This window comes from Polypterus senegalus, chromosome 10 (genome assembly GCF_016835505.1).
Source record: "Polypterus senegalus isolate Bchr_013 chromosome 10, ASM1683550v1, whole genome shotgun sequence".
NCBI classification, from domain to species: domain Eukaryota; kingdom Metazoa; phylum Chordata; class Cladistia; order Polypteriformes; family Polypteridae; genus Polypterus; species Polypterus senegalus.
Window position 1 is genome coordinate 11,825,811 of NC_053163.1, and position 26,891 is coordinate 11,852,701.

At 41.2% G+C, this 26,891-nt stretch overlaps 1 protein-coding gene across 2 annotated transcripts in view; it reads left to right on the forward strand.

Moving 5' to 3' along the window:
- Positions 1-362: 362 nt before the first annotated feature.
- The window catches only part of LOC120536712 (interferon-induced very large GTPase 1-like), a 36,454-nt gene continuing 9,925 nt past the window's right edge, over positions 363-26,891 (forward strand). Inside the window, exon 1 of one of the 2 annotated variants that reach the window (XM_039765166.1) lies at positions 363-446. The gene's annotated coding sequence lies outside the window, so the exon portion shown is untranslated. Of the gene's footprint in view, positions 447-21,240; positions 21,302-26,891 lie in introns of those variants that run through there. The other variant, XM_039765165.1, reaches the window with a different exon arrangement.

Here is a 26,891-nt window from a genome sequence, read left to right on the forward strand (position 1 = left end):
TCAGAGAGGAACACAATTAGAATGGCAGTGCAAAACATTTGAGACACTCCGCAAACCACCAGTCACAAGCAGGACCACTGAGTGCCACAGTCCCCGCAGCTCAGCACCGCACAATGTTTGCAGTTCCATGAACAAGTCGACCTCCTCTTGATTAGGGTTGTGGGAGGGTTACCTGACCTGTATCTGATCTACTTCATAGGTATTGCAGGCTGCAGCTACCCATCTTTCAACAGTGGCTCCTAAAACAAATCATATGGCTTCTGAGAAAAGTGGCAATTTCTTATAAATGACGACAACACTCACCTGTATTTTGAAACTAAAAGTGGATATCCTCTCATATATTTTGTGTGACTTTGATTTTGTGAACCACAAGGGAATTGGAGAGCCAGAATATTCTGCAGGAATCATACACTGCGACTTGCAAAGATAAGGAAAAGAGAACAAAGGTTTGCAATTTATGCTTCTTTCTGTTTTGGGCAAAGAAAATCTTAACATACTCTTAAACAACGAACATCGTGTCACACTTTTCCCACTCGAGCACGTTTATTCATTTCATTTTTTTTTTATTTTACATTTCAGTTTTGTAACGGGAAATATGGGAATACAATGAAGCAAGATGGGTTTGTGTAAATGTGGAAGTGCAGTCTACAGTTACTTTTTCATAGACTTTTCACAGTATAAGCTACTGAATATTTATTTTGCCGCAGGGCTGTCTAGAAAGAAAGTAAATCGCAGCTGCTCGTATATGCTTAGCATTTGGACTCTATCGCCGTTTTATACTGAAACTCGAAAGATAATTGTTTAACAGGCAACGGCGCAATGTTTTCGGATGTTTGGGTTTGTGAAACTTCTATATTTATTTAAAGAGGTGGTGAAAGGCGCGCAGGCACGTAATTTAACGTTTCGTGACAGGAGATGCCCTCAAATGTCTTGGGATGTGCGAGGTGCACAAGATGAAACTTTTCGAATTTACTTTAACTTAATTTAATCCATCCATCCATTTTCTATCGTTTATTAGAATCCGGCTCGATGGTCGTCCAACTCTTTTTATCCCTTTACGCTGCCCTTTAAACATCACAGCACATTCCATTCATTAGATATAGGAGTGTGCCAACTTTGCCAGGCCTTTTGACACAGGTACCCGCGTTGGGCCAGGAAAAGCTCAACTGCAGCTTGACAAAGTCTGCACAAAGTGTCAGAATTAATTGACTGGATTTCAATAGGAGCAGCGAATAAGTAGCCAGGGAATAAGGAGCTTCGAGTATCCAACTTCATCCTTGTCTTGCCAGCTTATACCGTATTATCCAAATGCGTTCCCATGCCATCGTGAGATATAATCCCCCCAACGAGCCCTGGGACTTCCCTGGGGTCTCCTTCCAGCTGGTCGTGACCGTAAAACCTACACAGGGGGGCGTCCAAAAGGCATCCGTATCAGATGTCCGAATCACCTCAATTAGCTCATCCCCATGCCCAGAAAGATAATTTGCACCTGTGATCTCATTCTTTCGGACTGAAAAAAAAGTTTCGGTCATTATCCAAAGCTCATGACTATGGGTGAAGGTATCGGGACTTAGTTCGACTGGTAAATCAAGAGCTTTGCCTTCTGACTCAGCTCCATCCTACCCAATGGATCGGTATAACGACCGAAAAACTGCGTTCGTCGCCCCAATTCGTCTGTCAATACCATCTCTTTTCCCTTCATTCGTGAACAAGACTCCGATGTATTTAAAGTCCTCCACGTGGTGCAGTAACACGACTACCACTCCGATAGGACAGTGCACACTTTTCCTGAAGATCATGGCCTCAGATTTTGAGGTGATGATCCTCATCTCTGCCGCAAACCGTGTCAAATCTTGCTGGAGATACCAGCCTTATGAAGCCAAAAGAACAACATTATCTGCAAAAACCAGTGACGCGATTCTAAAGCCACCGAACTGGACCCATACCCCGAAACCCGACATGGCTTAGCCTTGATATTCTGTCCATGAAAACCACAAACAGGACAGGAGACAAAACACCCTTGAGTCCCATACCCGCTAAAAACAGCATTGGTATTTTTCCCAGTATACGGACAGAACTTTCACTGTGATTATACAGCGTCAGAGTAGCCCTTATTAGACACCCCATGCATAACCCCATACTCTCCCAACATCCCCCACAGCATCCATCAAGGAGCACGGTACGCTTTCTCTAAGTCCAGAAAAAAGTATACCGATTGGTAGGACCACCATGTCCCCTCCAGAGCCCTCACGTGGGTTAAGAGCTGATCCACTGTTCCACGACCTGGACGGAATTCACAGTGCACCTCCTGCATCTGAGATCTGATTAATCTTAAATTAATGTAACTGAGAAATTCAGCGGGTTGGAAAATGGATGGATAGAGAAATAGTTGCCGATCTTCATGTATTTATTCGCTTTATTTTTTGTCATCTATCTTTTTATTCCTCAACAATATACGAGCAATTATTTATCTTGATCAAGTACAGTGTTTTAGCTGTTATGTGTCTTTAAAAGTTTTTAGTATTTTATATTATTGACGATATAGGCAACAAAACCTGAAATATCCTTTCACCAAGAAAGTTATTACTGGAAAGGTATCGACATGTAAAGTCAGCTCCGTTTCCGCCTCCGCCTAGGGCGCCACTGCTTATTTATTTATTTATTTATTTATTTATTTATTTATTTATTTATTTATTACACTGATATACCAGCAGCAGTTAAAACACGGACGTTTTCGCGGGGAGTGTCATGCACACACGGGACAGTGGCCCGCGTTCATGATTATGAAAAAAAAAAAAAACCTTAATTGGAGATGTACGTGCCTAATTATTCCATTATACCATTAACAAAAACGTTCTCTTAGTGGCAAAAGGAAAAAAAGAAGTTTTTTGGGGTAAAAGAGAGAGAGAGAGGTTGGGAGCCTGCGCTGCTACAGCGCGTTGCTGTACCTACGACACGAAGAACCGCTCGGATTCGAACAACGGTGGCCAAAGTGTCCAGTGATATTGATACGCAAACCATTTCAATTTCTTCTGGAAGCGTGGCCAGTGTAGCAGTTTTTCTAGATTAACCAACATCCTTAGGGTCCCCACAGATAAACGTCCAACGTTGTTAAGTCAGGAGAGCGTGGAGGAAACTCAATTGCTTCTCTTCGTCATATGCATTTTTCTGACAAATTCTCATCAAGGTAAGCTCTCACATCTCAGTGGTAGTATGGCGGTGTGCCATGTTGTTGGCAGTGAAATTGCTCACTTCAATAGAATGTGCAAATGCTGGGTAAAATGAGACCCAATTATGGAGAAACATGTGTTGTGTACTGTTTGTAGTATTTGGCAGGTACTGTATTACATTTATATAAATTTATATTTTATATATGTAAAGAAAGCGCCGCATGGTGGTGCAGTGGGTAGTGCTGCCGCCTCGCAGTAAGGAGACCTTGGTTCGCTTCCCGGGTCCTCCCTGCGTGGAGTTTGCATGTTCTCCCCATGTCTGTGTGGGTTTCCTCCCACAGTCCAAAGATAAGCAGGTTAGGTGCATTGGTGATCCTAAATTGTCCCTAGTGGGTGTGTGTACCCTGTGGTAGGCTGGCACCCTGCCCAGGGTTTGTTTCCTGCCTTGCGCCCTGGGATTGGCTCCAGCAGACCCCGTGACCCTGTGGTTGGGATATAGTGGGTTGGATAAGGAAGCATCAGCCCTTACTATTCAGTCTCTTTACTCGAGCCTGCTGCTTGTCAGCAACAACAAATAAATGACAGGGCCTCGATTTAGATTGGATGTCAGTCCTTTCGAGTCCAGTATCACACTCACATATACACATTTCTAGAGTTCCCTGAAAGGAACAGATTGTATGCTTTTGAACTGTGGGAACAAATTAGAGTCAAAATGAAGACATTTAAATACCAGGGAAGTATGGAGTCAAAGATGTGAACAAATAAATAATTAAATTACTACTCATTTAAAAAAATTCAGTTGTGCAGCATAACTAATGTTTGTTCTTTTGGTTTTGCTTAAAAACAGCTTTCATGTGTAACAGTGCTCAGCTGAGAGAGTCCACTCTGAAGTGCCTGAATGCAGTGCTGTGGCTTTTATAACATTAAAAGTTCTCACGCAGACTAGTTCCCATAATAATAATAATAATAATAATAATAATAATAATAATAATAATAATAATAATAATAATAACAATTTTTTATTTATATAGCACCATTCCCATATTTATTATTTCTTCTTAACTACATGATAAGGACACAACAATTACTGCTATCAATAGTTACGATATCAAAGGTGAGCATGCTCTCTGTGTTCAAGCAATAATTCTGTCAATAAGAAGTAATCTCACTGGTGCATTGATCTGGATTCAGCAGATTGGTCCATGCTGACCTGTCACCGGTGAGCTGATCATCACAGTGCATGACATGCAAGACTCCAATGGCCGAAATACATAAAAAGCATTTGGTAGAATGTTTGGTTCCTGGTGTCTAATGAAAAATATAATTCTGACTAGCATTTTTCAAAACATGTCATGCATGATGTATCCTTAGCCTGTGCCTACTATCTTGCAATTTTCACTACAGAAACAGTGTTACACTGAGAAAACTTAAAAAAGCTAGTTAAAACATCATCCAGCGTAACACAAACAGAATTGTTACACACCCTATTAGTAATTTTGCCCCGGTTTTGGTCAAGTTGCAGGTAGACTCTGCATACCAGATCCTGCACCATGATACTCTATCTTTAAGTTTAATGTATTGGTAGGCTGCAGCCATGGATTTCAATAGTAACTCTAACAGTCTCATGAGAACTCAATACATTTTCCACAGGAACGGTAAGAAATTAAGTGTTTTCATTGAGAGAAGCATACAGATAACACTTTCCACTCTTATGATTTGTTAGTTTCTCCAGGGGTAAGACAATGCTTTACTCACACCTGTGGGCACCCCATTGAACTCACAGTCATGGAAAACTCATAATGCACTTAATCTGAAAGGTAGACAATGCTGTATCGTGAAAGAGAAGTAGTGAAAAAATCTCTAACAGTGGAGGAGAACCTAGAAACTAAAAACCTGGTGTTATAATCAAAGTCATTATGTGCCATTACAAGTAACTTCCACATAAGGGCATCATATGAAGAAGCACAACCAGTACGCCAATATTCAGTATAGACTTTTTTTTGATTAATGCAAATAATTATCATAGACAGCATTGTATTTCTGTGTGGGATCCTAAACAATAGGCTACACTCAGGATTGGATTAACCATTAAGCAAAAGAAGCACATGCTTAAGGCACCAAGAGAAGATGACACTACAGACATTTTCCATTGCCAGATTTACCATGGACCATATGGTACAAAACTGTAAAATAAATATTATTTACCATCTTGTAAGTTTTGTATCACTTCAAAAAATATGGATACCAAAATCGTATAATTGCTTAGGACCACTAAAGGCTTTAATCCAGCCTTGCCTACACTCTTAAAACTAAAAGTGCCAGCGTGGTTCTTCAGAGGGATGCGCAGGTGAAACCATTTTTGGTTCCCCAAAGACCCATCACACTAAGATTCCAGAAAGAACATCATATTTATTTACATGCAGTAAATGACCATGAATAACAGATTTGTAAAATAACTGTAGATCATGATTTTAAAGAACTCTTGCTGTATTCAGTACAATCACACAGGCTAACTTCAAGTTTTCATAATCTGTTATTGTCCTGCCAGGTAGCCTACCATACATTAAATGCTTACTTTTTTTCCATATATTAGGAAGTTTTTCAAAGCACTAAGAGCCACCTTCATATGCAGAGAACCCTTCCCATAATGAAATGGTGCTTTGTCAGCAATAGTTTTATGAGGAACCACACAACCCAGTAAAGTACCATAAAATGCCATTACAGAACCAGTGTTTTTAAGAGTGTTATCTTTAACAAAGCATATTGGTATTGTTACCTTTTCTCTGTTTCTCACAACGAAAAGGTGGAATGCCCTTGTGCTTTGGTCCTAAAGGCAGACAAGTGCACTTGGGTCAGTGATGGGAAACAGGCAGTGGACTGAGCCTCTGCAGCCCAAAATCCCCCAGGGAGGAGAAAGAGAGACCAGAGGTATAAATATATCTCCTGAATTTTTCATAATGGCGAGTTAACACAGAACAATTTAAAGTGGCATTGTAAGCATGGCAATGTTAACTTCAAACGGCAAAATCAAAAAACACCTGAACACTGCATTGTCGGTGTTGCACTTCCATTTCATTGTGCTTCGTCTTGGAGTATGCGTTTGCCGTATTATACAGCATGCTGCCATTAATACATGTAGTATTGTACAGTTTGTGTTACAGAGGTATTGAATAATTAGACTCAACTTGTGACTTCATTGATTCTTTAGCTGAAGTTCTTTGTAGAAATTGCAATCACCTCAAGTTGTCCAATAAGAACAATAAGAAAGAGAAGATGTCCAAATAATTATTTATTAAAATACAATTCCATGCCACTCATATCTTCAAGATTATATAAATGTTTGTGTTTGTGTGGTTTATTAATATGGACACACATTTGATTTCATTTAGGACATGTTCTTGAAATAGAATAAATATGATATGAATCCTGCTGCAGATGGGAATTTTTTTGTGAAGTCTCACATCAATTATAAGTAACTGTAGACAAGTTAACGTGAAATGCACAAGTCGGTTGTTCCTCTGGAGTTAGCTGATGTAACAACTCTGGGGTGGATGTCAACTTCAGGGGCAGGGCAATAGTGACTGGGCCAGTCTCCTCAGGACTTTACAAACTAACAGGTTATACTAGCAACCTGTAGAGGACACTCGGGTTAGAAATCAGGAAACGACCGCAGCTGAAGAGCAGATATTTTGTACAATGTGTGATTTATAAGTTACGGCAAATAACCAAAAACAGAAATCATCTAAACTCTTTCTCGATTATAGCTGACTAAACGTTTGATGCAGTTACTGAACAACTTTACAGTCAGTGGTGCGCAGATAATCTGAAATTAATTGCACTTTACCTCAAATAATATAATTCACCACAACCCAACATAACATCTCTTTATTAAATTTATTTAAAAGACTTTATATTCAGACCACAACAAACACTCAAGTAATTAACTATCAATATACTTTGAGTTTAACATCTTTAAGACTATTTATTTTCTGTTTTTCTACATTGTTTTTAAGAAACTAATTATGGCTGCACTGTGTTTATGTGCGCTGTAATGGACGTTTGATGACAAGTGTGTCTTGTTTAGTGTGGAAAGCAGAACGTATTTAGTCAGACAGGACTCACCCACTACATTCTCAGTTTCATTTTTTGCCTTCAGGTCACGGGTTCAAGGTTCCTAGAAAAAAAAGCAAACGGCTGAAATACTATTTTATTCCAACTGCTATTAATCTTCTAAACAAGTTCAATTTTAATGAACATCCATGTGCCTAAATCATAGGATGATCAGGTAGCATTTGCATCAATCATCAGTCAACTCTAAATGTTGGTTAATTTTTTTATGTCTAATATGTTTGATCTAATGTTTCACATTATGCTTATTCTATGTTAAGTTTATGTTTGATAGCTGTGTCCTTTGTAGTGTGTTTTTAATGGTATGTCATGGTCCCTCTGCACAACCTGTTGACAAATCCTTTTTCATTGTGTTTCATTCTAAAAATAAGGAGTAAGCATTCAAACATTTATTTTGAAAATTGTGTATGCTTTACAGAATATTAACATTAGCATTACCTAGCATTTAAGGATCCTTAGGCATATAGTTGAATGTGACAGACCTTAATTTATGTGGTTTATTATTCAATATAAACATATGGAATGGTTGTTCAGTTTTGACTATTCCAAATGTTGCAAAAGAAATAATAAATTCTCGTCTTTTGCTGATTGGTCAGAAGCCGCCTTCACTCCCAGTCATTTTTACCCAGTTGTCATGAGTTCAGTTGCACCAAATCCTCTGAGATGAAGCTTGGAAACAAGGAGGAACGACTTAAGAACATTTGTGTTAGGTAGAGTTCCCAGTGGGAGCCAGGAAATCTTTTGGCCTTGGAAACTCTGAAGATTTTGTTTTTGTGTCTGGCTTAAGTGGAGTATTTTCTGTCCTCCCAGTCGTCTGACATTATCACTGGACTCATGTTTAGAGACATACATGATATTGTATATAAGGATGCTACACGTCTACTAATTATATATATATATATAATTATATTGTAAGAAGAAACACCATAAGACATTGCAAAGGTTTGGGGCAGCCACCCGTATAATTTTTCCTGGCTGCAAAACTGCTGCAAAATCATAGACATGTTCACACAATTGAGTCCAAAACAGAACTGATTCATTATACACAAGATGGCAGCTTTAAAAGCCAGTAGAGGAAGTGATGTCATCAGAACCGGAAGTGACGTCGTTGGCTTCCCCAGAGCCGAGCAGGATTTCCCTAGAATGGTCTGCAAAAGATTGAGAGGGAGAATTAGTGCACCTCGCCACCCCTGGTCCAGTGTGGACTTACATGTACTCAAGCCCTTTAGTTGTCTCCTAAACATGTGTGTGTGACAATATACTGTATATATATATATATATATATATATATATATATATATATATATATATATATATATATATATATATGCACATATATATATATATATATATACACTAGACATCCCCTGCAGCTCCGCCCACATAGTATTGAAACAGGACAAACTATAAAAATCAATAAATAATCAGGCATCACTTGCTAAGTGGAGGCAAGATACACGACAAAATATGGTGAGAGACAGAGCGATTCGAATGGAGGCTGGCGCGTGAATGAGGAGGAACCTGCTCAGGTCTCCACTCCTGACATCACTGGTGCTGATGTAAGGGCCTCTTTAAGGTCACAAAATGCAGCGTTAGCCTTATTGTTTCATACTACAAAGTTAGGGCCCCACTTCCTTGTTAAATCTGTCAAAGGCGTCGTCCTCTTGGAGAAGTAAGAAACAAACCAGCAGTAGTCACTGGCTAACCCTAGGAAGGCTTGGACTTGACGTTTGGTCTTCAGACGGGGCCAATTGAGAATGGTGTGGACTTTTGAACACTGTGGCCTCACTACCAACCAGGTAGCCCAAATATTTGGTCTCTGCAAAAACATTTTTTCGGATTGATGCAGAGACTGGCTTCCGCTAGTGTTTGGAGCACTGTCCAGACATGCTGTATGTGTCCTTCCCAGGTGCTGGAATAGATGACTATGTCATCCAGGTAGACAGCAGTTTCACCATTAATAATCTTAATTATATTATAATCAGATGTCAATATCTTCTTCTTCTTCTTCTTTCAGCTGCTCCTCTTAGGGGTCGTGACAGTGGATAAACTTTTTACATATCTTCTTGTCTTCTACATCTTGCTCTGTTACACCCATCATTTGCATGTCATTTCTCATCACATCCATAAATCTTCTCTTATGTGTTCCTCTTTATCTCTTACCTGGCAGCTCCATTCTTCACATCCTTCTCCCAATATTCCCAGCACTCTCCTCTGCACATGTCCAAACCAACACAATCCTTGACACACCCAATGCAAATCATAACATCTTTAACTCTGCCACCTCCAGCTTTGCCTCATGTTTTTTGGTCAATGCCACCATCTCCAACCCTTATAACACAGCTGGTCTCACTACTGTCTTTCACTCTTGCTGGTACCCATCTGTCACAAATCACTCCAGACACTCTTCTTTAACCACTCCACCCTGCATGGACTCTCTTCATCACATCTCTTCCACACTATTCATTACTCTGTACTGTTGATCCCAAGAATTCAAACTCATCCACCTTCGCCAACTCTACTCCCTACATCCTCACCATTCCACTGACCTCCCTCTCATTTACACACATGTATTCTCTCTTGGTGGTCCTACTGACTTTCATTCCTCTCCTCATACAATACCACAACTCGTCTGGAGGCACCCTGTCTCTAAGTCCACAAAGACACAATGCAACTCCTTTTGGCATTACTTCTCCATCAACACCCTCAGAGCAAACATCCCATCTGTACCCCAAAAGCATGAAGAGAACTTCCACATTTTTCTAATTTGTTTTGTCCATCTTTTTTGCCTCCTAAAAAAAAAATTTGAAAATTGTACTCTAAAATTAAAGTGGCACGGGGACACAGTGGTAGCACTGCTGCCTTTCAGTAAGGTGACTTGGGTTCGCTTCCCATGTCCTCCCTGCGTGGAGTTTGCATGGTCTCCCCATGTCTGTGTGGGTTTCCTCCCACAGTCCAAAGACATTCAGGTTAGGTGCATTGGCGATCCTAAATTGTCCCTAGTGTGTGCTTGGTGTGTGTGTGTGCACCCTTGGGTGGGATGGCACCCTGCCCGGGATTTGTTCCAGCCTAGTGCCCTGTGTTGGCTGGGATTGGCTCCATCAGACCCCTGTGACCCTGTGTTAGGATATAGCAGAGTGGAGAATGACTGACTCTAAAATGAGCATTGTCCATTTCTAGAAGGCATTTTTCTGATCATCATCTCCAAGCACAAAAACTGCATAAATCAAAGGCAGAGTGGAGAATAAACACCTCACCACCTATTTCACAGTCAGGAAAGAAAATTTAGACAGAGGAAGAACATTCATGCCAGCCTCAACATTTATCTCTATATATAATCTTCATTTGGATCTTGATCTTTGTTTGTCCGTGAATGAATTAGAAGAAGAAGCACTAGATGGCAGTAGAGAGACAGCTAAAACATAGGCATTGCATTAAGAATCTCCTCCAGGCTTATACTACTGAAGACTGTAGTACTCCAGTCACACCTCAAAACACAGATATTCAAACTAAACAAATTGTTGTGCTTTAAATTATAACTAAATAGATCTTCATTTAGATCTTGATCTTTGTTTGTCCTCGAATTCCACGCATGCGTAGACCACCTTCCAGTTTAGTACGTTGTTGTTACTCATGGATGTCAACAATGTGCCGAAATTACAAAAGGGGTGGTGGACAGTGTTACGCTGGTTAGCTCCTGAGGCCTGGTTAGAGAATGAGATTACCGAAGATAAAAGGTACGTGCCTACGTAACATATGAATGAAAGAAAGACAGTGGGTAAAATGAATGACAACATAACAGCATGTTTTGAAATTATTATTGTTACGTTGTAGCCGGCGAGTGCTGCGCGTCTTACAGTTGTACCGTGACTTGCTCACATGTCAATGAAGTGATCCCTATTAATGCTTTAAAGAGCCTGGATACCTATGTGTCCCCCTTTTATAACCATTGCTCCGTGTATATTGTCTTACTCTTTGGATTGCCACAAAGCAACCTGTGAGATTGGAGAAAGGTTGAGAAGACATTGTGAGAGGAAACGACAGCGTCGTGAAAACGTGACGGACTGTGAACGGACAGAAGCAGAAATGCTCCTACACCACCACATGATTACTATTCGGACAGTGATTCAGAGTAGTCCGTTCCTATCGAATCAATATCCAAGGGTTTTCTTTTGTAATTTTGTTTCTCTTATAAAAAATCATAATGCTGTGCAATGAAGGACCCAGTTCACGACGGGCAGCCGCGTTTAAACAGGGAGCCCTTCACAGACAACTTTAACACGCGCAACATAGTTGGGCACACATGGCTAGTTGTATATAATCTGATTGACCAAACATTGGGATAAGGCAGGAAACGTCACATAAACACAGGGAGAACATACAAAGTCTGTACTCAAAGTGATTGGGTACAGGCGAAACTAACCACTGTGCCTGCACTTCACCCTTTTATATCAAGTCCATCCATCCATCCATTCTCTTCCGCTTATCCGAGGTCGGGTCGCGGGGGCAGCAGCTTAAGCAGAGAGGCCCAGACTTCCCTCTCCCCGCCACTTCTTCCAGCTCTTCCGGGAGAATCCCAAAGGCTCCCAGGCCAGCCGGGAGACATAGTCCCTCCAGCGTGTCCTGGGTCTTCCCCGGTGCCTCCTCCCGGTTGGACGTGCCCGGAACACCTCACCAGGGAGGCGTCCAGGAGGCATCCTGATCAGATGCCCGAGCCACCTCATCTGACTCCTCTCGATGCGGAGGAGCAGCGGCTCTACTCTGAGCCCCTCCCGGATGACTGAGCTTCTCACCCTATCTTTAAGGGAAAGCCCAGACACCCTGCGGAGGAAACTCATTTCAGCCGCTTGTATTCGCGATCTCGTTCTTTCGGTCACTACCCATAGCTCATGACCATAGGTGAGGGTAGGAGCGTAGATCGACTGGTAAATTGAGAGCTTTGCCTTACGGCTCAGCTCCTTTTTCACCACGACAGACCAATGCAGAGCCCGCATCACTGCGGATGCCGCACCGATCCGCCTGTCGATCTCACGCCCATTCTTCCCTCACTCGTGAACAAGACCCCAAGATACTTGAACTCCTCCACTTGGGGCAGGATCTTTCCCCAACCCTGAGAGGGCACTCCACCCTTTTCCGGCTGAGGACCATGCTCTCGGATTTGGAGGTGCTGATTCTCATCCCAGCCGCTTCACACTCAGCTGCGAACCGATCCAGAGAGAGCTGAAGATCACGGCCTGATGAAGCAAACAGGACAACATCATCTGCAAAAGCAGTGACCCAATCCTGAGTCCACCAAACCGACCCCTTCAACACCCTGGCTGCGCTTAGAAATTCTGTCCATAAAAGTTATGAACAGAATCGGTGACAAAGGGCAGCCCTGGCGGAGTCCAACTCTCACTGGAAACGGGCTCGACTTACTGCGGCAATGCGGACCAAGCTCTGACACCGGTTGTACAGAGACCGAACAGCTCTTATCAGGGGTCCGTACCCCATACTCCCGAGCACCCCCACAGGATTCCCGAGGGACACGGTCGAATGCCTTTTCCAAGTCCACAAAACACATGTAGACCGGTCGGGCAAACTCCCATGCACCCTCCAGGACTCTGCTAAGGGTGAAGAGCTGGTCCACTGTTCCGCGACCAGGACGAAAACCACACTGTTCCTCCTGAATCCGAGGTTCACTATCCGGCGGACCCTCCTCTCCAGAACCCCGAATAGACTTTTCCAGGGAGGCTGAGGAGTGTGATCCCTCTATAGTTGGAACACACCCTCCGGTCCCCTTTTAAAGAGGGGACCACCACCCCGGTCTGCCAATCCAGAGGCACTGTCCCGATGTCCATGCGATGTTGCAGAGACGTGTCAACCAAGACAGTCCTACAACATCCAGAGCCTTAAGGAACTCCGGCGATCTCATCCACCCCGGGGCCCTGCCACCAAGGAGTTTTTGACCACCTCGGTGACTTCAGTCCCAGAGATGGGAGAGCCCACCTCAGAGTCCCCAGGCTCTGCTTCCTCATTGGAAGGCATGTTAGTGGGATTGAGGAGGTCTTCGAAGTACTCCTCCCACCGACCCACAACGTCCCCGAAGTCGAGGTCAGCAGCCGCCCCATCCCCACCATATACGGTGTTGACACTGCGCTGCTTCCCCCTCCTGAGACGCTGGACGGTGTACCAGAATCTCCTCAAGCCGTCCGAAAGTCGCTCTCCATGGCCTCTCAAACTCCTCCCATGCCCGAGTTTTGCCTCAGCAACAACCGGCCGCGCTCCGCTTGGCCTGCCGGTACCTATCAGCTGCCTCCAGAGACCCACAGGACAAAAAGTCCTATAGGACTCCTTCTTCAGCTTGACGGCATCCCTCACGCGGTGTCCACCAACGGGTTCGGGATTGCCGCCACGACAGGCACCGACCACCTTGCGGCCACGGCTCCGGTCAGCCGCCTCAACAATAGAGGCACGGAACATGGCCCATTCGACTCAATGTCCCCACCTCCCTCGGGGCGGGTTGAAGTTCTGCCGGAGGTGGGAGTTGAAGCTACTTCTGACAGGGGACTCTGCCAGCCGTTCCCAGCAGACCCTCACAACACGCTTGGGCCTACCAGGTCTGACCGGCATCTTCCCCACCATCGAAGCCAACTCACCACCAGGTGGTGATCAGTTGACAGCTCGCCCCTCTCTTCACCCGAAAGTGTCCAAGACATATGGCCAAAGTCCGGACACGACCACAAAGTCGATCATCGACCTGAGGCCTAGGGTGTCCTGGTGCCAAGTGCACATATGAACACCCTTATGCTTGAACATGGTGTTCGTTATGGACAATCCATGACGAGCACAGAAGTCCAATAACAAAACACCGCCGGGTTCAGATCGGGGCCATTCCTCCCAATCACGCCCTTCCAGGTCTCACTGTCATTGCCCACGTGAGCATTGAAGTCTCCCAGCAAAACGAGGGAATCCCCAGAAGGTATGCCCTCTAGCAACCCCTCCAGAGACTCCAAAAAGGGTGGATACTCCAAACTGCTGTTCGGTGCATATGCACAAACAACATTCAGGACCCTTCCCCCCACCCGAAGGGGAGGGAGGCCACCCTCTCGCCCACCGGGTAAACCCCAATGCACAGGCTCCAAGTCGGGGCAATAAGTATGCCCACACCTGCTCGGCGCCTCACGGGGCAACTCCAGAGTGGTAGAGAGTCCAGCCCCTCTCAAGGAGATTGGTTCCAGAGTCCAAGCTGTGCGTCGAGGTGAGTCCGACTATATCTAGCCGAACCTCTCACCTCGCGCACTAGCTCAGGCTCCTTCCCTTCAGAGAGGTGACATTCCACGTCCCAAGAGCCAGTTTCTGTAGCCGAGGATCAGACCGCCAAGGTCCCCGCCTTCGGCCACCACCCAACTCACACTGCACCCAACCTCCTTGGCCCGTCCCATAGGTGGTGAGCCCATGGGGAGGAGGACCCACGTTACCTCTTGGGCTGTGCCCGCCGAGCCCCATGGGTGCAGGCCCGCCACCAGGCGCCGCCATCGAGCCCCACCTCCAGGCCTGGCTCCAGAGGGGTCCCCGGTGACCCGCGTCCGGGCAAGGGAAAACGTTGTCCAAAGTTTTTGCTCTTCATCGGAGATTTGTTGAACCGCTCTTTGCTCCATTAAATTTATATCAAGTCTTCAACTCAAAATCGATTAGTTGTTATGGTTTCATCCAAATTGGTAGTACAAAAGACAGACTTTACTGATTACTGTGTATCCTTATATGCAGCATTGTGCAAAAGTCTAAGACACTTTAGATAGTTCACAAAAACATTTATATTGTATGGTTAATTTATGTCTTCTAGATTAGTGTCACTATAAAAACTAGAGCAGGAGACTAATAAATGCTATTAAATTCATTCATTCATTTTCCACCACTTATCTGAGGCTGGGTCGCAGGGCCAACAGTCTTAGCAGTGAGGCCCATATGTCCTTTTCCCACCCACACTTGCCAACTCATACTGTGGGATCCCAAGGCATTCCCAGGCCATCTGGGAGATATAATTCTCCTAGCAAGCCCTGGGTCTGCCCCTGGGTCTCCTCCCATCTTGTTGTGCCTGTAAAACCTCCACAGGGAGGCATATGTATCGAATATCTGAACCTCCTTAATTGGCTCCTCTCAATATGGAGAGTCAGTGGCTCTACTACAAGCATCTCCCAGGTATCTGCACTTCTTACCCTGTCTCTGAGGGAGAGCCCAGCCACCCTGTGGAGAAAGTTAATTTTGGCTGCTTGTACCCATGATGTAATTCTTTTGGTTATTACCCAGGGGCCAAACAAGCCATACAGTAGGTGCACCTTGCTAGTACATGGCCAGACGCCCTTTTGCTTTCAGAACTGTCATAATTTTTCCCGGAATAGATTTAACAAGGCACTGGAAACATTCCTCAGCACTTTTGGTCCATATTGACATGATAGCATCATGCAGTTGCTGTAGATTAGGTGCTACATTTGTTGATTCTATGGTGCAAATCTCCCATTCCATCACACCCCAAAGGTATTCTACTGGCCTGAGATCTGGTGACTATGGAGACCATTTGAGTCCAGTGAACTCATTGTCGTGTTCAAGAAACTAGTCTGAGATGATGTGAGCTTTGTGACATGGTATGGTATCCTGCTGGAGGTAGCCTTCATAAGAAGGGTACACTGCTGTCATAAAAGGATAGACATTGTCAGCAAACCGCAGGTAAACTGTGGCATTTAAATGATGCTCAATTGATGCTAAAGGGCCTAAAGTGTGCCAAGAAAATATCCCCCATAGCATTACACCACCACCAGCCTGACCCATTGACAAAAAGCAGGATGAATTCATGCTTTCATGTTATTAATAGTAAATTCTGATCTTACCATCTGAATGTTGCAGCAGAAATTGAGACCCATCAGACCAGGCTACATTTTCACAATCTCCTATTGTCAATTTTTGGTGAGCCTGTGCGAATTATAGCATCAGTTGCCTGTTCTTAGCTAACAGGAGTGTCACCTGGTATAGTCTCCTGCTGCTGTAGCCCATTTGCTTCAAGGTTCAACGTGTTGTGCATTCAGAGATGCTTTTCTGCATACCTCGGTTGTAATGAATGATAATTTGAGTTACTATTGCCTGGCATCAACTGCTGCTCACTGGACATTTTCCATATTCTGACCATTTTTTGTAAACCCTAGAAATGGTTCTGTGTGAAAATCTCAGTAGATCACCAGTTTCTGAAATACTCAGACTAGCCCATCTGGCACCAACATCCATGTCACATTGAAAGTCACTTAAATTACCTTTCTTCTCCATTCTGATGCTTGGTTTGAACTTCAGTAGGTCATCTTGACAATATCTACAGGCTTAAATACATTGAGTTGCTGCCATGCGATTGGCCGATTAGATACTTGCATTAACAAACAATGGAAGAGTTGTATCTAATAAAATGACTAGTAAGTGTATGTACTTTTTGACAGTTGGCAACAATGCCTTTGTTTAACCAGTGAAAATGTGTCTACACTTCTGCTAAGCAAAGGAAGTTGATATGTACTATTGTTTAATTGATCACCATATCGATTTAGGCAGAGATTGAAGCAGTTATATACTTCTTAGCAGTAGGTGTTGCTAGAAATGGTGCTAAAAGAGAGACAAAGCACGAGCAGAAGGGATGGAGGAAGACCAAAGCATGGTGTGAGAAGGCAGATGGTGTAGAGAGAGTCCACCGAGAGTACTGTCAAAATCACTTGCACAGAGTGCAGGGACACGCAGGCAGATGAGGGTACATAGCTCACAAGACATGAAACACATGGACGATGTCATCAACCCCTTGGAAGGAAGAGATAGTTTCACCAGAGAGATGCTGATTGTGGGTCCAGTGAGAGAGGGAAGATGCATGAAAGGACCGAGCAAAGCCGGCAGATGAGAAACAAGGCATACCTAGGTCGTCGTTACAACACGAGATACCTAGAAGTGAAAGAGAACACTTACTCCATGAGGGAGAGATGCTGACAGAGATTCAGCAAGATAGCAAGACTTCTCTTGGGAAACAAGTGTTTGGCGAACAGAGTGTTTTAGTGGGACAGTTGGAAGTCTGACCGTTGAGGTAACATAGCATGCAACTGGTTGTATCATTAGTCAAATATTCTAATTGTGTTTAGGCAAGAAACACAAACTCAAGGAACCACCCAGGTGTAACATAAAAGGAGCTGTCTGCCTCAGCTACGAGAGCCAGAGTCGAGAGGAGCATAAAACTTGCTGAGGGGAGCAGAGGAGGCAGAGACAGAGAGAGAGAGAGAAGACAAAGAATTGCTGTGTGTTACTTTGTACCTGTGGTTGTGGTCTGGGAAATGTTTTCTATAAGGGTTTCCCCACAATAAAACTCTTTTTTTTAAATGTGAGCCTTTGTGTCGGGTATTTGGGGAGCTGGAACACTGCCTGGAGGCCAAAATGGGTTAAAGGGATGGCACAGTGGTTAGTGTTATAGATTTTCCTTCTAATCTTCACCTGAGCTCTCTCAATGTTGCTTTTGTGCATTCTCACAATTTCTGAAAGTTTGATCCTCAGGTATTCCATGTTTTTCTAACATTGTAATGAAAGCAGTTAACAGGTGTCTCTAAATTGGCCCAATGAATGCAAGTGACTGTGCCCCAATATGTACTGTTAATCATTAAAGTTTGATTGTTTAAACAGCTACCTACACTCTTAAAAATACTGGTTGTTCAATGGGTTGTGTGCTTTCTCTTTGAACTATTGCTTAACAAAGCACAGTTTCATTCTGGGGTGGGTTCTTTGTGCCTCAAAAAATTCCTAGTATGTGGAAAAATTAAATCTTTAATGTCTTCTAAAGGACACCAGCAGATTAAGAAAACCTGAACTTAGCCTGTGTTATTGTATGCAGTAATAGTGTTTGTAAAATCAGGAGCCATTGGTATTTCACAAATCTGTTATGATCAGATCATGGTATTGACTGTGTTGAACCCTTTACAAATCTAGATATAGGTCCTTTCTGAAATGTTCATGTGGATGGGTCTTTGGGAACCAAAAATGGTTCCCTATGGCACAGCTTTGACCCCTTTATTTTTAACAGTGTACAACGAATTTGTGCATCACAATTTGTAGCTTTTTCCAATACTTTTTAAACTACAGTGTTTGAATATCAGGATCATCAGTATAATAAAGTTTCACTGATAGATAAATAAGAAAGAAAAACATGGTGTAATTATACATTTTTTCCTATTTTTTAATAGCATGCCAGAGTTCAACGCCCTGCCAATTTAATTTTTAGAAAATGACAGAAGTAAGAATAAAATGATTCTTAAGTGTGCTACAACAGCTGGGGCTTTGGACTTTAAAGTTTACATCACCTGTAACTCACATGTATGACCCTTAACAGTCCTGAAGTTCCACTGTTAAAAAGATATGCTGACAAGTACAGTATGGCACAATCTATTGTCATGCATGTGCACATAGGGGACAGCTTAAGGGCTCCGGTGATTATAATTCCCAATGGTGGGCACTGTGTCCTAATGCATCTTTTTTTCCTCCATCTGCAGACCAAAAGATTGACAGCCATAACACCATAACACCACTTCCAGTGTCCATCCATGTGGACTTGCCTCTTCTTGCTGGAAGGGCATATAACCGGAACATCCACCATTTTGAGACAGAGCAATTGGGAACTCATATCTGGAAAAATGTTGCTGCAATTGTTGTGCATGTTTATTTTTTGATTATTTTATTTAATTTATAAGGGGTCACCAGGGTGGTGTTCCAATTCTTTATCATGGTCTGTTAATTCTCTTACAATATACCAAACAAATTTTATTGTATACTGGATGTTTTCAATGGATACATGAAAAAGACAGAAAAGTTATCTATTGTCAGAAGTTATTCTTTGTCAAAACAAAATTTCTAATTATTATGACAAACAGACCAACATGAAAGCAAAATGCGAAGATTTATCTTCACATAATAAGGTTAATGAACTCCACACTTGTCAAATATCATAAGGCTACAAGGCCTGTGCTTCAAAGTAAAATTGTGATTTGTTTGCTGCCTTTTAACAGCTTGACTGAACTTCTCTCAGCTCTGTGAGCAAATATGGTGGCAGCTCTATTTAACTGACTATTTCAGAATTGCTCCAACTTTTCATGCTAGTGGCATAAAGAAAGGGATCCACCTGAGTCCATTGTTTAAAAGTAAAAATAAGTAGGACCACTGGACAATACTACCTGACAACCCCTCATCTTTCCCACAAACTTCATTCATAAGGTCTGTATTTCGACTGAATTGGCCAGCTAGTGTACTGGCCCACTGGTAAAAAGCACTACACCACCATGAACTGACCCTGTGCATCCACACAAACCCAACGTGCATTGCTTCTCTCATGCTCTTCTGTCCTAAGGTGTTTATGCTAAAGTTTGTTATGAAATACATTGTCACCCATTCAAAGTGCTACACCTTTCATTATGTTCTGTTAATCTCATTAGCAATAGTCGATGTATAAGCAGATGAAGATATTTGGGTGAATAGCTTGCTTATTTTTGAATTATTGGGTCTCCACAAATTTTACAATCTTTTGACAATTGCTTTTCAGAACCATTCCTAAAAAAAAGATTAAAGTTAGATGAACCTGATGATGTAATACTTCTCAGAAGCTGTGTGCTTTTTATCTTCAAAAGTAAACATATTTTTATATACATATTTATTTTTTCATAAAAAAGCTAGCTAACACAGCCCTGTTTTATGTTTTGTAATTATTACATTGGGTGAGGCTCAATATTTACCTCTAGTATTATTTAATTGTACCCTGGGATTAGTGATATGATGAATCATGCCCCTACTTGTTTATATGAATATCCCATATTTAGTACTTAATTAAGACATTCGGGGTAACTCATACTAGCAGGTGTTAGTTTGATACGAAAAACATTTAATTTTCCAATTGTAACTTGGGATACCTAATCTGGTACAGATCTGGTATTATTTCCTGAAAATTCATCATCATCATGTTGGATGGGGAGCTCACTACCAGGTCTACGCTACCTGCACAATTTAATGTAGAACTTTCATGAATACTAACTGTAAGCATTGTCTACCTAACACTTTACGGAACTGCTTGATCTGTTTTGTACATGAGTGAAAAATGTATGCTGTATAAGCAGATGCATGATTCCACTACCTAATCGATAATCAAGCTGGATTTGTACCCCACATGCATTTAAAAACGCTATTATTTTCATTTGACAAGTTAGCTGAGCATAATGAAAATATTATAAAAGCACTTTGTTGTTCTGCATTGATGCACTATATGTTATGTCTTCACTGCTGGATTTAGCAAGTTAGGCTCCACACTATATAGTGCAGATTAATTAATGGGGGCAGCCATTGAAGATATCACTGATCCCTTGTATTACAGGCTTTATGGGTGTTAGTTAGTTTTAGTGATAGAAGGTCAAGAGATAAACAAGTATAATTATATCAGCAGTGGTTAACACTGCTAACTCACACCTCAGTTCTCATTTTTTGCAACAATAATTGGTCCAGCATAGTTAGCAGACACTTCCCTACCCCTCATATAAAAACACTGCACCATTATAAGCCACTCAGACTGGCTCAAGTCCTCCATTCCTTATTGACTTCCATGCATTTTGCTGAGTTTTCCGACATTCTCAATATATTTCTGAACGTTTGGCAAACACGAGGTGAAACAAATTTAGTGGGGTTCGTGCATCACTACTCATTACTCGATGCAGACCTTCAATGTATTGTTCAAAGTTTTCTTTATTTAAACATCAGGAAGTAGCAGAATCATAAATGTTTCTTATGCAAAGCAGCGGGTTTTCCCCTAGATGGTTTCTGAGGTGTGTTCCGAAACTGCCATGTGACACTAAAGATACATAGATATCGAGCCTGCTATATTAAGCCAGAGTCCTCTGACTTTCATTCTTGTGATCTACAAGAGGTGTGGACACTCTGCAAATCTCTAAAACAGCTTATTCTTCAGGCTTCCAAAAAAGGTTCGCTATTTGCTTTTGCTTAATATGCTTCTTGCATTGCTTTATGCAATGAATTTTAACATCATTTGAAAATATGGAGCCAAAGGTTGCACATTTTCCATGCATACATATCCATGTTCTTTATGTGCATTTTAAATTTTATTATTCAAACTTTGCCTGTTGAAATTTGGAAAATAACAAAATAAAGTTATTTGGTGTTTGGGAGTGCACTTGCAGTTTGTTTATTTTACAGTTAAAGCTACTGTTAGTTTGCCACATGCATTGTCACAGATCTGTTACTCTGCTGCTGTTGTTCAATAAAAATTTCTTTCGTTATTGTTATTTTTTACTTGTACAAGAAATCGGACGATACTTGGGTAATTTGTCACTCTATGTTATTTTGGTCTGTTTGGTTTTGTGACACTTATATATTTCTTTAGAGGCAGTAAAAAGTGTGTAGATGTATAATTTACATTTTTATTTGAAAAGCTGTACACAAAATGTTGGCAAACACAAACATTTGACGTGGGGGTGCCCAAGTTATGATTTTTATGTAGGTGTCTGAAGAATTTATTTACACTTTTAAGTGCAATTGTACACGTAAGTTTTTTTCATTCATTATGTTAAACTGTTACAAGCACTGGCAGTTTTGGCATGAAGATTCTTGTGGGACCATGGGGACCAGGAGAGAAATGCTGCAAACGTATCTGTAGACTGTTAGAGAGCATAAGTGTGTTTGGCTGGAGGGGAGGGAGACTTGGTGTGTGTGTGTGTGTGTGTGTGTGTGTTGTGTAAAACAGAGAGAGAGAAGACAAAGAACTTATACAGCAGCATTTACAACACCCACTCCTCTGCTTAAGTCCATTGGTCTGGATGCAGTTTACGCCTGCTGGCAAGTCTCAGAAAGAATCCTGACTTGGGTAAGCTCATTGAGTTGAGGAAACTGAGTGCAGATGGTGTTGCCTCTGATCCCAAGTGAGTAATGTGAGACTGAGACTAAGAAGTGAGTGATTAGACAGTGGAGATAATATCATTGGAGCCATGTGATAAGTAGGAGTCTTGGAAAATTGAAACAGCAATAGAAGCACAGAGGCCACCTGAGGATATTGCAGTGGGAATGCAAGACAGAGAGACAGACAGACACTGTGTTTCACAATGTATTAGACCACCAGCACCAGTGATGATAAACTGTCACACAAAGTAAAAATTCTAGCAATATATTGTTTTGTCATAAGTTATCGATGTAGATCATGATAATGAGGATGACTACTCCAAATAAGTGAGATCTGCAACTTCACACACCCTTTAAATTGCATCACAAAAAATGAATCAAAAAATCACATACCCCATAAAGAAATATTATTCTAAATAAGAATTTGCATTTGGTACATCATGGGAAACTGTACCAGTTTGATTTTGATGACTGGAGAAATGCTTCACCAAGTTGGGCTTTCTAATGGTTTTCCCCTTATACAAGGTTCTCAGTAACAGTATGAGGAAAAAAAGCAGGAAACTTTCTCTCTGTCTTGAACTTACCAGGATTGTTTTATTTGTCTTCTATGGGTTCATGTGGGAAGTCTGCTGCAGGTGGATCTGGTGTCCATCAGATGGGGATGTGGTAAACGTTTGTGTGTCTCTCAGTTCAAAGGGCACTGAAAATGGGATTGGTGTCAGACACATATTGTTACCATTTTTATAGCAAACTCAATGTAATTTTCTAATTTTCAATGATATGCTCAATGCAATTTTTTTATATAGAAATATCTCTTGGAGTATAGGAATTTTTGTTTGTTCTGCTGTTTTCTGGTTTTCTTGGGCAGACCCTTGTTCACTGAAGTTTTCTAGAATACCATCAACATCTTTACTCATATGTATGTGTAAATCCCGAAAACTTCAGAGTCCAATTTAAAGAATGTGTGAACTTCCAGACCTTGCTTTTTTGGATTAGCAATCATTTTGGACAGGCCAGGGTTATAACTTAGGCTACAGTTAACAGGCCAAAATAACATAAGTAATGCATTAAAATTGCTTGATTATTGATATTTATAGAAGTGCCAAGGATAAAACAAGGGAGTTGGAGTTGTTTATGGCTGCACATGATTATAATATGTGGTGGGCTGGGGTTTGTTTCCTGCCTTGTGCCCTGTGTTGGCTGGGATTGGTTCCAGCAGACCCCTGTGACCCTGTAGTTAGGATATATCGGGTTGTATAATGGATGGATGGATGGATGAATGATTATGATATTACAGCAATAACAAAAAGCTGAGTAAATCTGAATGATAGGGATGTGTATAATATATGCATTATGTATGGAAAATACTGAAAATTGAAAAGTCGAGTAAGAGGCCATTAATGTAAAAGAGAAATTGAAATGGGAGATTAGCCACATCTTAGTGGGTATACAGTATTTGCATTGTAACAGAAAGCTTTGAGGACAGAGCCCTAACATTGTACATGTGTAATTGATACCCAGTGCAGAAAGTTACTTCAATTTACACCTTTATAATTATATTAAGATCAGAAAAATAAGAGGAGGATATTATAGCCAGTTTGCATGTTCTCCCCGTGTCTGCGTTGGTTTTTCTCCGGGCGCTCCGGTTTCCTCCCACAATCCAAAGACATGCAGGTTAGGTGGATTGGTGATTCTAAGTTGGCCCTAGTGTGTGCTTGGTGTGTGGGTGTGTTTGTATGTGTCCTGCGGTGGGTTGGCACCCTGCCCAGGATTGGTTCCTGCCTTGTGCCCTGTGTTGGCTGGGATTGGCTCCAGCAGACCCCCATGACCCTGTGTTCGGATTCAGCGGGTTAGAAAATGGATGGATATTATAGCCACGGGTGAGCTTATTACTCAATCATTAAATGGGCCAACCTTATAAATTATGGAGCACAAGTACACACACCTCATTTTCTTTTTGCTAACATTTTTACAGTTTCTCAAAACACAGGAAACTTATTACACAAGATCAAGGTCAAATCCCATGGTAATGTAAATGTAAAGGTTCAGCTTCTTCAGTCCCTTCTCATATTGACATAAATGGACCTTTTCAGTTTAAGCAAATGGAGATTAAGAGGTGACATGATCAAAGAGTTTAAAAATATAAAAGGAATTAGTACAGTGAATCCAGGATGCTACTTTAAAATCTTCAGAAAGAACAGTTTGTTTTGCTTTGTGCTTCAACTCGGCTCTATTTCTAATTTTTTTTTGCCTGTAAACATGTTAAAACATTTTGAACCTATTGTTCGTAAGGAGCAGCATTCAGAAATTATTCAAATAAATTGAAGTTGCTTTCCAAACTATTGTCCAGTCAGGGTTTGAAGATCCTCAAAGAAAATTTACAAAATCCTCTTTATGTGATGAAATCATGCTGTGGTTAGCAAAGTTATTATACAGTAGTTAACGAAAACTAAAATCAAAACTGAAATTGTTATTAAAATTTTTTTTCGTAAAACTGATGAAAAACTAAAACTAAACGAAACTATTAAAGTAGCTGGAAAGACTAACTGAAATAAAATCATAATTTACTAAAATAATTTTAGTTTTCATTTTTGAATGAATATTCTTGCTGTTAGTTTTTAACCCTTATAACTTTTAACTCTAAAACTGAAACTCATTCACCACGAGCCACCCGCATATATTCATCCAGTGAATGGCAGCTGGTGAAGGAGGGCGGGTGATCACATAGCATTTGCGGTGACAGAGCGAGCTGAATATGAGCGTAAGGCTTGTGGAACTGAAAGCGATTTACGCGCCACCTTTCTTTGCAGTTGTTGTATGTATATCAAAATGTAATTCAAACACCTGAAATTGAAATATGCTGCTCAACAAAAAATCACGAGTGAGTAACGTTTCAGTTTACTTCTCAGGTGCCTGCTTTTTGTTGACAGCAATTCACCTGCCACTTCGCACTCAAAGTATACAAAGTATAGAGAAAGTATAGTAATCATGAAAAAAATTTGACCTCAAGATTTTGATGAATCTTGATATTTTAGACCTCCTCAGTCCGAAAATGCTTTTTTTTAGAATTACGTATGTGTGTGTGTAAACATGATAACTCAAAAATGCAACTAGATAGATGGATGAAATTTGGCATGTGGTTGTTACACCAGAATTGTAGATCTGTAGTAACTTTTGGGTCAAATTCATCAACCGGAAGTGGTACTTTACCTGAACACATACTTGATTTTTTTTATTCATGCAGCTGCAGAGTCCAATTTATTCAACTTTACTTTTATAATAATTGTTCAATATATTATTAATTTGATTTGTTGTTGATAGTTCTTTAATGTACATAATATAATCATTGTCTTGTGGTTTACTCCTCAAATATCCATCCCCATATCTGAGTACATGAGAAAGTCTAGGGGAGACCACTCCCAATTTTTGAAAATAAAACGGCACTCATCGAGAGACTGATTAGGTCAGCATACAAGATCAGCATATCGTTACTGACCAATTACTTTTGCTTTTAAAATGTCATTTAACAATGAAGCGATACAAACTTTGCAAAATTCCTGAGTTGGCAATGCCTCCAATGAACTACAGCTAGATAGGCGAAGAGAGTCTACCAAGAGATGAAAAGCTAAACATAGTAATGTGTTTTTGTATTTATGCTATATTTATTAATTTATCTTTTTTAGTTAATATTCACAGCTCAAAATACCTGATATTGTGAGAAAAATCCAGTAGCAGAATTATGTTTTAAAATATCAGTCCCCATTTTTTCAATGTTTCTCTCTGTCTCAAAATGAATAGTTGAAATATCATATTCTTTTTGTTCTTAAAATCAGCCATATCATACATATTGCATCCCAGGGATTGTTCCTGCCTTGCATCCAAACCTGCTACGGTAGACTCCAGGTTTCCTGTGATCCTGCTCTGGATAAACAGGTTTAGATAATGTATATATTGTTCTCAGTCTCAGGTGTTGTCTCTGTTGTTTTGTGCCTGTCCATACTCTTATTACCTACTCTTACTCTGCTCATTATGGGTTTACTGTTCTTATGGTGGGCTATTCAAGTCCCACTGCCCCTAACCTTCACACTACATGCTTGTTTTTCTTTGTTTCCCTCAATACAGCTAGGTGGGGTCTGCACACTGATTCAAGCCTAAGAGTCCTGCTCTTCCTAAGCCCCGTGATTTTCATAATCACACCTGTCACTACACAGTAGAATCTCTTTTCTAATTTTTGATATGTTTTCAGGCCTACAGGTGGCAAAATTCTGTCTATAAATTGTTTGTGCCTGAGAAGGAATCAGAGATCAATATGGGTGACATAACAAAGCCCAGTATGAGAGATTTTATAAGCACATTGTCATTAGTGCAGGATATGTTGTGTGCTGTAGACATTTATAGTAAAAAACCCTCACACCTTAAAATTCACCAAATTTCATTACAAATTGGCCCATTCTGTGCAATAAAAGGAAAAGAAAAAAAGTGCCAACAGTCAGCACAGATTTTTTCATTATGACATAGAAAATGACATAGAAAATATTTGTAAAATTATAAAATTGTGTAAAATTGTTCATATTCAGTATCTGGTTTTGATTATGCTTGTTTTTATCATAAAAAAACAAAACCAAACAGTAAACTGTGTCGTGTAGTGTAATAAGCTTC